General features: G+C 37.4%; 1 non-coding gene and 1 pseudogene across 1 annotated transcript; one reads left to right on the top strand and one right to left on the bottom strand.

The window, feature by feature from the left end:
• Positions 1 to 8,080: 8,080 nt before the first annotated feature.
• LOC141698969 (small nucleolar RNA R71) lies at positions 8,081 to 8,187 on the bottom strand. The gene has a single exon (XR_012565463.1). It is a non-coding gene; the product is annotated as a small nucleolar RNA R71 (small nucleolar RNA).
• Positions 8,188 to 8,605: 418 nt separating this feature from the next.
• Positions 8,606 to 13,154, top strand: LOC141695892 (uncharacterized; annotated as a pseudogene).
• Positions 13,155 to 13,448: the final 294 nt, after the last annotated feature.

Raw genomic sequence — 13,448 nt, 5'->3', positions numbered from 1 at the left:
TGCACATCTGCAAAAACTCCCATGGCCACTGCAACTAAACTTGAATTAAACACTACTCAAAAGCCTGTGGATATTTCAAGTTATAGAGGCATGGTTGGCTCACTTCTATACTTAACAGCTAGTAGGCCAAATATAATGTTTGCTACATGTCTTTGTGCTAGATTTCAGGCTGATCCTAGAGAATCTCATTTAATTTCTATTAAGAGAATTTTCAGATATCTCAAAGGTACACCAAAACTTGGCATTTGGTAACCTAGAGATTCAGGTTTTGTTCTAACTGGTTATTCAGATACAGATTATGCAGGTTGTAGAATTGATAGAAAAAGTACTGCAGGAACTTGTCAATTTCTAGAAAACAAGCTTGTGTCCTGGTTCAGTAAAAAGCAAAATTCAGTTTCCACTTCTACAGCTGAAGCTGAATATATTGCTGCTGGCAGTTGTTGTGCACAAATTTTGTGGATGAAAAACCAATTTCTAGACTATGGTCTGCAAGTGGAAAGAATTCTTATTTTCTGTGATAACACAAGTGCAATTGCCATCACTGAGAATCCAGTACAGCATTCAAGAACAAAGCTTATAGATATCAAGTACCACTTCATAAGGGAACATGTAATGAATGGTACTGTGGAACTATATTTTGTTCCAAGTAAAACACAACTTGCAGATATATTTACCAAGCCAATGGATGAATCCACATTTTCAAGGTTGGTAAGTGAGTTAGGTATGCTTAATTTTTCTTGAATCTTTTCAGATATTTTGCAAGTTGTAAAGTAGCCAGAAATTTAATTTATTTTTCAGTGTTGGATGAAATTTTGGCTAAGTCAAAATTTACATCCCGACGGATGATTATTATCCATCGAGTTTGATCATCTGTCGAAATGCAATTTGTTAATAAAATCAAATATTTTTCTGGAATTTTTATATCTCGACGGATAACTGATTTATCCTCATCCGTCGAATTGTCTCATTCCTAGCCGTTGATTTTCTGAACATTATCCATCGAGTATACTTACAGTTTGTAAGCATAACACGATGGATAAGTGATGGAATTTTTACAGTTTATTTTTAAACGGCTATTTTGGGCAATTTTTATTGGTCACTTTATTTTACTTAATTATTTTTGACAGTTATTTTTGAGATAGTATAAAAGCTAAATTCATTTTCATTTCTTTTCTTTTATCATTCTCAATTCATCTGCACTAACTTCTCTCTTTCTCAAAAGCAATTACCCTCTCTCTCTGTAATTTTTACTCTCTAACAATGGCACCATTCGTCAAAATCATGTCTCAAACTGGCTTTATCTATGAGAGAACAATTTCATGGCTCTAGTGAACAAGGGGATTCAACAGTCTGGCGACTACCATAAAATGATGGATTTTGTGTAAGGTTGTAAGCTCAAATATGCCATGCTGGAGTCTCCCACTATCTACTGTGAGGTTGTGGAGGAAATATGGACGACTGCAGTGTACAACTCAACTGACAAGACCATCACTTTCACTATTAAAGGTAATGAATTATGTGTTAATAGCGACATTGTTAAAGCATGCTTTAAGATTCCTGATAATACTGTCACTACTCCACACATAGACACTGATATTGTTAACATGTTAAAATCCATGGGTTATGCACTCACCATCTCTAAATTAAGTGAAATTAGGAGATTGGGTCTTAGGAAAGAATGGAGTTATCTGTGTGATGTAGTTACTAAAGTATTTTCTGGTAAAATTAGCAATTTTGATTCTATTAATATCTCCATGCTCAATATGCTCTACATGCTAGTAACTGATAAATACTTCAATTTTAGTGATCTAATCTTGTTTGAGTTGGGGTTTAAGTTAGGGGAGATTAATAAGAGGGGTAAGAATGTTTATTATGCTAGATTTTTCATGATGCTTTCTAACCACCTCTCTCAGGATATTATGCTTGAGAACCCAATCAACAAGTTAGACTGTTGGGTTCAAGAAAGAAGAATTATTGCAGATCACAACAGAGCAGATCACCACAAAGAGGTGCCACTCTTCTACTTTCCAGTAATTGAGGCACCTCAGGTAAGTGAGGAAACTGTCTCTACTCTTCCAACCATAACCATTTCTTTGCCTTCTAGTGTAGCAGTGGCATCTGTGTCAATGACCAGACAGATGCCTACCCAAGCTACCAAAACCAAAGTTTCAAAACCAAAGACAAAGAAAGCCCCCTCTGGTTTCTCTCAAAATATGCCAGTTGTAAAATCCACTAAACACAAAGAGGGGAGTGTGAAGGTGGGTAAGACAGGTGAGGGGCAGATTGAAAATCAAATAAGCCCTAAGGATAAGGATGGTGAGCTTAGTGTACCCAAACCAAGCCACACCACAGTTTCCCAATAAAATGTGGTTGTTAATAAGGATAAAAGCTCAATTCTAGTTTCATCCTCCCAAAAGGATGTAACTAGTGAAACAAGCTCTCAACCAGGAGCACAGAACAAAAGGGGTAGGGACACAAGTTCACCACAAACCTACACAAGAGAGAAGAAATCTAAAACCCTTGGGGATGCACAAGGTACACACACAGTGCAAACTGGAGTTAAAGACCCAGTCACTACACCATCTCAAAGTCAAATTGATGTGGCTCCAACAAATATGGAATCATAGCCAAAATCTGTACAAATTGAAACACCTCAACCCCAAATTCTCCCACACAATCTTTGGATGTTGACATGATTCAAACATCACAACCATATTCTCCATCTTTAACTCTGTTGGAGAAGCCAAAAATCCATCCAAGTGAGCATCAACTTCTAGATGATTTGTTGGCTCACTTGTTATTTCTTTCTGAGACTGTTGAGACATCTGTGCCAAAATTTTCATCAATCTGCACAGAGTCCACAATAGTCTCCACTCCAAACTCATTCATTTCTACTCACTCGATGGATATTGTCCATCCGTCGAGTAGTGATTGTATCCCGACGGATGTGCCTAACAGCAGTCATCCGTCGGATAGTCAAATTACTACCCCGATGGATATTTCTCATCCGTCGGGTGTCTTTGTACAACTCCAAAGTTCAACTATAGTTACAAGTGTAGATGACTTAGTAATTGTGCAATCACTATTAGGATTGAGGGAAGGTAGTGACATGATTGAGAGTCTGGGTTGCTTTCAGGAAAAAGGAGAGGAAAAGAGTGATCCAATGCAGTCCTTTTCTTCAGAACTAGCAAAAATGAGTGTGAGGAGTCCCACCTTAGATGGTGAAGGTGAGGGTGTGAGGGTGGGGAGCCAAGGTGAGACCTTGATGCAAGAAAAGAGAGATAATGAGAGAAATGCAGGTACAGGAGACATAAGGGTGGATGTCATTGTAAGTGAGTTAATGAATGTCCAGGATGCAGACAGGGAGGGACTATCTCAGCAAACTCAAGCTGTTATAGATTCTACCTCCTTAGATGCTGAGACATTTACTCACCCTGTTCCAGCATATCAACTTTTAGCTGGACAGGACAATGACAATATAGAAAGGATGCTTAACTTGGTGCACACCACACAGTCCATGCAAAGAGCTAAGGATGCCATCACAGCTTTGCCTTCCACAGCTGGTGATGTTGATTATGAGACTACTAGTTCAGAAGAATTCTTTGGAGGTGAGGGTGGAGATAGTAAAGAAGAGTCATTGGATATAAGGGGAGAAGTAGGCCCTAGTTCAAGATCAGGCATGCCATCTTGGGCATTTTCAAAGCAGTGTGATGAACACTATTTCAAGACAACACTCATCCAACTTATCAGCCAAACACAGTCTGCACTTCAATCATCCACAAATGGTAGCACCAAGAAGCTTCTGCAAGCACACCTTGCATCTCTCCAACTATAGCAAATATCAGGTTACCAACAAAGTCAAAATGTCCCCCTCATCAAAAATGAAATTGATCAACTTAAGAAAGAAATGTCTGACAAGTTGGAAGCTAGACTTCCAGAGATAACAATGATAGACATCAAAAGACAGCTCAGGAAAAACTCTGATCTTGCAACCAAGGTGGATTCTTTGGACAAAAGAATGATTGCTATAGAAGCTTCTCTTACAGCAATCCATCTACACCAAGCTCAATAAACAGACTTGCTTCAGAAACTGGTGGCTGCACAGACCTCCTCCTCTACTCAGCTTGATGATAACAAAAAGGGGGAGAAAGAGATTCTAAGAGTGAGGGGGAGCAAAAAGTGCTCAACATTCAAGTGAGTAAAGCAATTGTGCCAACAATTGCTTTCACAAAGCCACCAACTAAAGATAGCATTGATCTAATTAATGAAGTAGCAGCCACCTTGAGAGCAGCTGAGAAGAAGCAGTTTAGTCCAATAAACTGGGAGAAAATTGATGAGGATATTCAACAGAAGATTGGTCTAGCAAAGAAGCCAGAAAAATCAGTTATTCATCACTCACAAGTCAGGAAAATTTCTGTCAATGATATGAGCATGAACTATCTGGAAAAAGGCCAGACATCCTGCATCAAATACCCAAAGGTAGATCTAATCATGAAGCCAAAGGTGAACTACCCAAAATCTTTACTAAAGAACCCTTTGGACACAGTGTATGAGACACCAAAGCCTGATGAGAAGAAACTGTTGTCAAGATCTATTGCATTCTACAAGGATCCAGCTGATTCAGCATTGAAAAGAAGAATTGCCAAGGTTTTCAGAAATGGTAAGGAAATTTGTGCGGTGGATGGACACCCTCAATTTGTTGAAGCAAAAAGGGAAGAAAAGGCAAGATTGAAGCAAGAAAAGAAGCAAGTTGCTCTAGATGCTAAAAAGCTCAGATAAAATAAGGAGCAAGCTACTATCTTGGCCAAGTTGCAAGCTGTGAAACCCACACAACAAATTCCTGAACAACCATCTGAAACCACTGGATCTAAGGATCTGAAAATACAAGAAGAATCATAGCAGAAAAGAAGATTTACATACAAACTTCACTCCAAGATAAAGGTGAACTTTGATGAAGAAGGATTGGAAGATCAGTTTCCCAAAAAGTCTACTTCTACAATAACTCAAACATCCATGCCCTCTGTGGCACATGAAGAATTCAAGATAAATCTATCCAAGAATTTCCATGGTGAACCTATCATTCCAAAGGATGAGCCAATAGGGTGGGATAGTCTACCAATTCCTGAACTCAATCTACCTCATTTCATGAAGCCAAAGAAGACAAGAACTAGAGCAGTCAAGAAAGTGAAGCCCTCAACTCTTAGATCCAAGTCCCTAACCAAAGTTCAAACCAAGGTCAACAAGGGAGATATCATGTACATCTGTGACATCAAGGAATTCTCTGATCTAAACCTCTATCTAGATGAACTGGAAGAAGTTAGAGGAATTGATGCTTACAGGAATCTACCTGAAAGGTTAGTATTCAAGTACAGGGGAGGAAAAGAGATACAATGGCCACTTCACAGGATTCTTCGAGAGAGCCAATCTGTACTGATTCAATATGACAACTAGAATATTAGTTCTAAAGAAGATTGAAGAACTGAGGAGTATTAGAGCCAAAGATGCACTCCCAAAGACTTTAACTATTCCTTACATAGTGAGTAGAGTGCATCTAAGGCCCTACTGGTTGATAGAATTCATCGATGATAAGGGAGTTAGAAGATTCTTCAGATTAGAGGACCAGTTGAGCATCTCTAGCAATGAGACTCTTTTGAAAATGCAAGGAATGCTGGATCTTTCAGAATCTGATGAACTTGAATTCCACACACAGCTCCATAATCAGATAGAAGAAAACAACAGGAGCCTTGAGAAGAAATCCAGACAATCAAGGAAATAGATAAATCTGCTCAGACTAGAGGAGCACCTTGAAAATGATTGTGAGCGAATCTTTGTACACTTTGTCTTGTAAATTATTTCAGTAACTAATGCAACACTTTTTAGTTTTATCTACTACTTTTTAAATCTGTATTTTTAGAGTGTTTTGTTATCATCAAGTTTCTCTTAATTTATGGCTACAATTATAGTAGACATAAATTGGGGGAGATTATTGGGAATATGTTGTGAACTTGATGATTACATTAACAAAACACCTTAGTAGATTCAACTTAGTGAAAAATGTAGCACTCGACAGATGATCAAATATAGTCTCGGCGGATGACTCAATATAGTCCCGACGGATGATGATTTGACATCCATCGAGTGAGTAACTTATGTAATAATAAGTCATGTAGCACATTTCTACAAACACCTTTGTATAGATTCTGTAGTAGCATATAAGTCATATTGACTTTAATTAGATATGCAAAATAGGTTGATTAATTGTAAATATAAGATGTCTTGTAATTCTGCATAAATGAAATGAAGTCAAGTGTCAAATAGCTACCCGACGGATAATCAACAAAGCTACCCGACGATTGATCAACAAGGCAACCCGACGGATGATAATCATGTACCCGACGGATGATCAATTCAAACATCTGTTAACAGTTACAACACAGTCACATGCGTCGAGTGTTTGCAAAAGGAATGTGGCAGCCTATTCAGTTGGGTTTTTGAGAACAAAGAAGCATTACCATTTCCATTCTATTATGAAGATATTCAAAGATGCTGGAATAGAGTAGTGAAGTAGCATGGTATTAGACTTGATAGGTTTTGTTTTATTATCTTGTCTTATTACTGTGTAATCTTGGTGATATATAAACCAAGAGTAGCAAATAGAACAACAACAAGAAGACTAAGAAAATACATTCTCAGAGAAATAATTGTAAGCTATACTGTAGCATTTTTCTGTAAGTTTAGTTGTTCATATTTGTAAGTAGCTGTGAGCTATTCAAGCTTCACAGAGTTCTCTTGATATATATATATCTCTAGTTGATACATTCAAATCCACCAGAAAATTTTTAAAGACTTGTATTTTTATTACTTGTGTTTTGATTTATCTAACTCTTCATTCCGCACTTTGCAAATCAAACACTTATATATTATTAAGTTAGAACCATTTTTGATTAATCTCAAAAAGTATCCAGAATTACATTCAACCCCCCTTCTGTAATTCTTGTTGTATTGTTAGGGAATTACACTTATAAATTGTGGTGATTGTTGGAGGACCCAAGGTACGTTAAATCTCTTCTTTTCTTTAGTTAGGACACGTAGTTTAAAGCATCCATAATTGTTTATCGCTTTTATATCTCGTTGTGTGTTGCATCATTTAAATAAATTTTAAGGGTAAAACCTCATCACAAGATAAAGAGAGGGATTTCATCACTTTTTCCTTGGCCCACAACCATTAAATCCATAATTTTCCATACCATAGCCTTGTTAATAAAATTAAGTAGACATTAGCCCCTAGGACTTCGCGCTCAACTAGGAAGAAAACCTGGAACGATCAAATCTCTAAGTATTCATTCTTTGGTGTCTAGGCTATCGAAAGCTTACCTGGCCATTTAGATTGGTGACTAGGCTGGTGTTTAGCCTCTTGGCAATGCTTGCACCTACCTGGACAATCAGAAAGAATACTTTTAGTTTTGTGAATTTTAGTAATATCTTTTTGTTAGGAGCAAGTCTAGAGTTTTTTAGGGAACCATAGATTTAGAATTTTTCTTTCGATTTTACACCCTTTCTTTTGCGTGTTTTAAATTCTTGCACTTATTTGCTACTTGATTCATATCCTGTTTATGCGTACTACGTGGATTAGAGATAATTCCTCTAGCTTAGTGAGACCAATTGAGCGTACTTCCTCATCGGAATCCGAACCCATAGAAATTCTTGAACCCGTAGTGAACATGGCAGTTTCTCTTAAGGATCATTGTTACCCCGCCCGTTCGGCCCAACCTTCTTGTATTACTCTTCCACCGGTTAATGGTAACAATTTTGAAATTAAAGGTCATCATATTAGCATGTTACCTAAATTTACCGGGAGTGAAGGTGAGGATCCGTATCTTTTTATTCATGAATTTGAGGAGGTTTGTGCTTTACAAAAAATCCAACAATTGACCGAGGATTCCATTAAGCTTAGAGTAATCCATTTCGCTCCTAAAGAAAATGCTAAAAAATGGTTAGCCTACCGGTTAATTCTATTTCAACTTGGGAGGGATTCGTAGTCATTTTTCTAAAAAATTATTTTCCAAACCATAAGACTACGAGACTTACAAATGAGATTAATAAATTTCATCAAAAGGAAAACGAGTCTTTTTGGAAATATTTTGATAGATTTAAAAAAAAATTGTCCCAATGTCCCCACCATGGAATAGAAAAGTGGAGACTTTGTAAGATTGTTTACAAGGCCTTAGATAGTTCTACAACCGCGTTGTTAGATTCTATTTGTCAAGGCAAATTCATGGAAAAATACGAGGATCAGGGTTGGGAGTTTTTTGAGGAACTAGTAGAGAAGACCATGTTGTGGGAGTCTACTAGGGAATCGAATAGGGAGCATAGTAAGCATAATGAAACACTCGGTTCATTAGCTAACAAAGGCTTGCATTTAGTTGGTAATTCTATAGCAACCAAAGCAAAGTTAGCTACTCTCACTAGAAGATTAGAAGCTTTAGAAACCACTAATGCCCCTTCCCAAGCGTCTATGTGTGCGAACTATAACTCTCATAATCATGGACCTCAAAATTTCAAGAGTTTAAGCAAGTGAATGCTATGTTTCAACCTAGACCTAGGAATGACCCTTTCGCACCCACATACAATCCCGGGTGGAAGAACTACTCGAATTTCTCATGGACCCAAGGCCAAAACTACCAATCTCCTCAACCCACTTTCCAAAAGCCCCAATCCGAACTCTTACCCCACTTCTAGTCAAAATCCTCATCCAAACCTAATTCAAGCACCCTTGAATCCTCCCGGGTTTAATGATTCGGATAAGAGACTTAATTCCTTAAAAAAGAGTATCGAGGCTTTGCTAAAATCTCAAACTAATTTGACTCAATCTCAAGCCTTCATGCAAACCATGACCCAAGATAGGCAATTATTGAATTCCAATGCCCAAGCTATATCTAAGTTAGAGGTTCAAATGAGTCAATTAGCCAACACGATTTTTGAGCACGAGAAGAATAAGTTTCCAAGTCAACCCGAGGTAAATCCTAAATTCCCGCTTAATCAAAAACCTCATGATATGAATGCCGTCATCTCTCTACGGTCGGGAAATCAAGTGAGAAATCGAGTTGGTGTGAACGAAGAAGAGAATTCGAGTTCGGAACCTAATCCCTCACCTTTGAGTCCGAGTCTAGATCACTCAAAGCAACCCGAGGATTTCGAATCTAGCGAAACACCTCATCTGATTGCACCACCTTCGAAACCTAGCCCCGATGTGTCTAACGAAAGAGTCTTTAAGCCAAAAGCTCCGTATCCTCAACGACTTATTTCGAACAAACAATCGGCTCAAGTAGAGAAGATCTTAGAAGTTTTCAAGCAAGTCAAGGTCAACCTTCCTCTTTTAGATGCCATTCAACAAATTCCTTCATATACTAAGTTTCTAAAAGAGTTGTGTACTCATAAATGAACCACTCATGTTCCTAAGAAAGGCTTTTTGACATCTCAAGTTAGTTCAATTCTCTCGAATGAAATTCCCATGAAATATAAGGACCCCGGTTGTCCTACTATTTCTTGTGTCATAGGAAACACTTTTGTTGACAAAGCTTTACTTGACTTAGGTGCTAGTGTGAATCTTCTTCCATATTCTGTCTACCAAGAACTCGGTCTAGGTGAGCTTCAAAAGACCAATGTCACACTTCAATTAGCCGACCGTTCTGTCAAAATTCCTAAGGGAATAATTGAAGATGTGTTGATTAAGGTTGGTGATTTTGTTTTTCCCATTGATTTTGTGGTCCTAGAAACTGAACCGGTCAAAAATCCTAAAAATCAAATTCTAATCATTCTAGGAAGACCTTTTCTAGCCACTTCCAATGCCTTGATTAATTGTAGGAACGGTTTAATGAAACTAACATTTGGAAATGTGACCATTGATCTTAATATTTTTTATGTCGGGAACCAATCCAATGACTATTTTGACCAACACATGGAGATTAATTTAATTGATAAAATGCTTGATCATGAAACCATGAGTGTCGATGATGCTCTTGACTTTTGCTTAAATCATTTTGGTCAAAATTGGGTTGATTCCGATTACACTAATAAGGTCAATGAAATGTTAGAGTCCACCATTCCTATAACTAACCAAGAGCTTGAACCACCTCCTTTGTCCCTTTATCAAGCTAGTGAACCAGTTGAGCCAAGTCCACCAGAATTAGAACTCAAACCTCTTCCTAACACTCTTAAGTACATGTTTCTTGGTCCTAATGAATCTCAAGAAGAGGAACTTTTAAGTGTGCTTAGAGAGAAAAAAGAAGCCATAGATTGGAGTATTTCTGATATTAAAGGAATTAGTCCGGCAATTGTCCAACATAGAATTCACTTAGTTGATAATGCTAAACCAGTTAGGGAGCCACAAAGGAGGTTGAACCCAACTTTGATGGAAGTTGTTAGGAAGGAAATTCTTAAGTTCTTAAATAATGGGATCATCTTTCCCATATCGGATAGCTCGTGGGTGAGTCCGATTCAAGTAGTACCTAAGAAATCGGGTATTACTGTAGTGACCAACGAGAATGACGAGCAAGTTCCCACTCGTGTTCAATCTAGTTGGAGAGTGTGTATAAATTATAGGAAACTCAATTCTGCCACTAGAAAAGATCATTTTCCTTTACCATTCATCGATCAAATGTTAGAAAGGTTAGCGGGTCATTCCTACTATTGTTTTCTAGATGGTTTTTCCGGATATTTTCAAATCCATATTGCTCCCGAAGATCAAGAAAAGACTACGTTCACATGTCCTTTCGGAACGTTCGCTTATCGTCGTCTAGCTTTTGGTTTGACCACGGCCCCTGCTATATTTCAATGATGCATGATGAGCATATTTTCCGATATGGTAGGTGAATTCCTAGAAATTTTTATAGATGATTTTTTCATCTTTGGTTCTTCTTTTCATCAATGTTTAAACCATCTTGACTTAGTTTTGAAAAGGTGTAAAAAAATGAACCTCATTCTTAATTAGGAAAAATGTCATTTTATGGTTAAAGAAGGAATCGTCCTTGGTCATAAAATCTCGTATAAGGGAATTGAAGTTGATAAAGCTAAAATTGATCTCATTGCTAGTCTCCCTCCACCAAAATCGGTCAAACCAATTCGTTCATTTTTAGGACATGCGGATTTTTATAGGCATTTCATTAAGGATTTTAGTAAAAAGGCAAGACCCTTGACCAATCTTCTTTCCAAAGATGTCAAATTCGAGTTCAATAGTGATTTTTTACAATCGTTTGAACACCTTAAGAAAGAATTGACTTCGTCCCCGATAATTAAATCTCCCGATTGGAATGAGCCTTTTGAGTTGATGTGTGATGCCTCCGACTATGCAGTTGGGGCAGTTTTAGGGTAACGAATCAATAAGATACCTCATGTCATATACTACGCTAGCAAGACCTTAAATGATGCCCAACTTAATTACTCAACCACCGAAAAAGAGCTTTTAGCCGTAGTATTTACCCTCGAGAAGTTTAGATCTTATTTATTGGTTCGAAAATCATTGTTTACACTGATCATGCCGCCCTTCGATATCTTTTCTCGAAAAAGGACTCAAAAGCTCATTTGATTAGGTGGTTGCTTCAAGAATTTGACCTAGAAATTAGGGATAAGAAGGGGTCTGAAAACGTCATTGCCGATCATCTCTCTCGATTGGTAGTAGAGTCAACCGTTGACTTGCCTTTGAATGAATATTTTTTGGATTAACACCTTCTTTCTATCTCTACCCTCCCTTGGTTTACCGACATTGTTAATTACCTTGTCACTGGCAACATTCCGACTCATTGGTCTAAGCAAGATAAATCCAAATTCTTTTCACAAGTCAAATACTTCTTTTGGGATGACCCTTATCTCTTCAAATATTTCCCGGATCAAATCATTATAAGGTGTGTCCCAAATCACGAGTTTAGAAGTGTCATTTCCTTTTGTCATGATCAAGCTTGTGGAGGTCATTTTAGTGCCAAAAAGACGACGGCTAAGATACTCCAAAGTGGTTTCTATTAGCCTAGTTTGTTTAAGAATTCCGCGGAATTCTGTGCCACTTGTAGTAGGTGTCAACACTTAGGAAAGATCACAAGACGTAATATGATGCCAATGAATCTGATCCTAATTATCGAAATTTTCGATGTTTGGGGGATAGATTTTATGGGCCCATTTCCTTGTTCATTTGGCAACCTCTACATTCTCTTAGTGGTCGATTATATGTCTATATGGGTCGGGGCCATTCCAACTAAGTCTAATGATAATAAGGTTGTTCTTAAATTTTTAAAAGAGAATATCTTTTCTCGATTTGGTACACCTAGAGCTATCATTAGTGATCAAGGCAAACATTTCAAGAACCATCATTTTGAGTCTCTCTTAAAAAAGTACTCGATCACTCATAAATTGGCCACCCCTTATCATCCTCAAACTAGTGGTCAAGTTGAAGTCTCAAATAGGCAAATCAAACAGATTTTAAAAAAGAATGTCAACTCCAATAGGAAGGATTGGTCAACTAAGTTGATAGATGCTTTATGGGCCTATAGGACCGCGTTTAAGACTATCTTGGGTATGTCTCCTTATCGGCTTGTGTTTGGTAAAGCTTGTCATTTGCCGGTTGAACTTGAACATCGAGCCTTGTGGGCCATTAGGGAGTTTAATTTTGATTTACCCACTGCCGGTAGTCATAGGAAGTTGCAATTGTCTGAGATAGAGGAAATGAGAAATGATGCTTATGAAAATGCTAAAATCTATAAAGAAAGAACCAAAGTTTTTCATGATAAATCAATTTTGAGAAAATCCTTTTCTCCCGGTCAAAAGGTTCTTTTGTACAATTCTCGGCTTCATTTGTTTCCCGGAAAATTGAGATCTAATTGGGAGGGACCTTACATTGTTAAAGTAGTTTCTCCTCATGGTGCTATTGAAATTGAAAATTTTAAAAATGGTGAAATATTCAAAGTTAATGGACAACGTCTCAAACCATTTTTAGAGTTGCCAGTCGATTCCGAGGAAGAGGTCATCCACCTCATTGACCCATGATCAAGTAAGTCTCTTTCAGTAGGTAGTTTTAACTCTCTTCATCCCTTATCAGGTATATTCTCATCATTCTCCTTGCTTATTTCTCTCTTTTGCATACATTGAGGACAATGCATGATTTAGGTATGGGGGAGGGTTGTAGTGTAATTCTTAAAAAACAGAAAATTCAAAAAAAAATTGAAAAATCAAAAAATTCAAAAAATTAGAGATATTTTTAGCTTAGTTGTTTTACTCTCTCTTGAACTTTAATAGTAGTTGGTGTTAACATGTTTTCAAAAACTTAAATGTATAGTGCCTTTTAGATTATTTAAACGTAGTTAAGTAAGGTGTCTTTTTGAAACTTGTGTTGAATAGTTTTCACTCTAGATTCCAAGACGGCACTTTTGCACAAGACCTTTTTTGGAGAGATTGTTTAGGGA

Source organism: Apium graveolens, chromosome 11, assembly GCF_009905375.1.
Source record: "Apium graveolens cultivar Ventura chromosome 11, ASM990537v1, whole genome shotgun sequence".
Taxonomy (NCBI): domain Eukaryota; kingdom Viridiplantae; phylum Streptophyta; class Magnoliopsida; order Apiales; family Apiaceae; genus Apium; species Apium graveolens.
The sequence above is the reverse complement of the archived record's forward strand: the minus strand, read 5'-3'. Positions and strand labels throughout refer to the sequence as shown.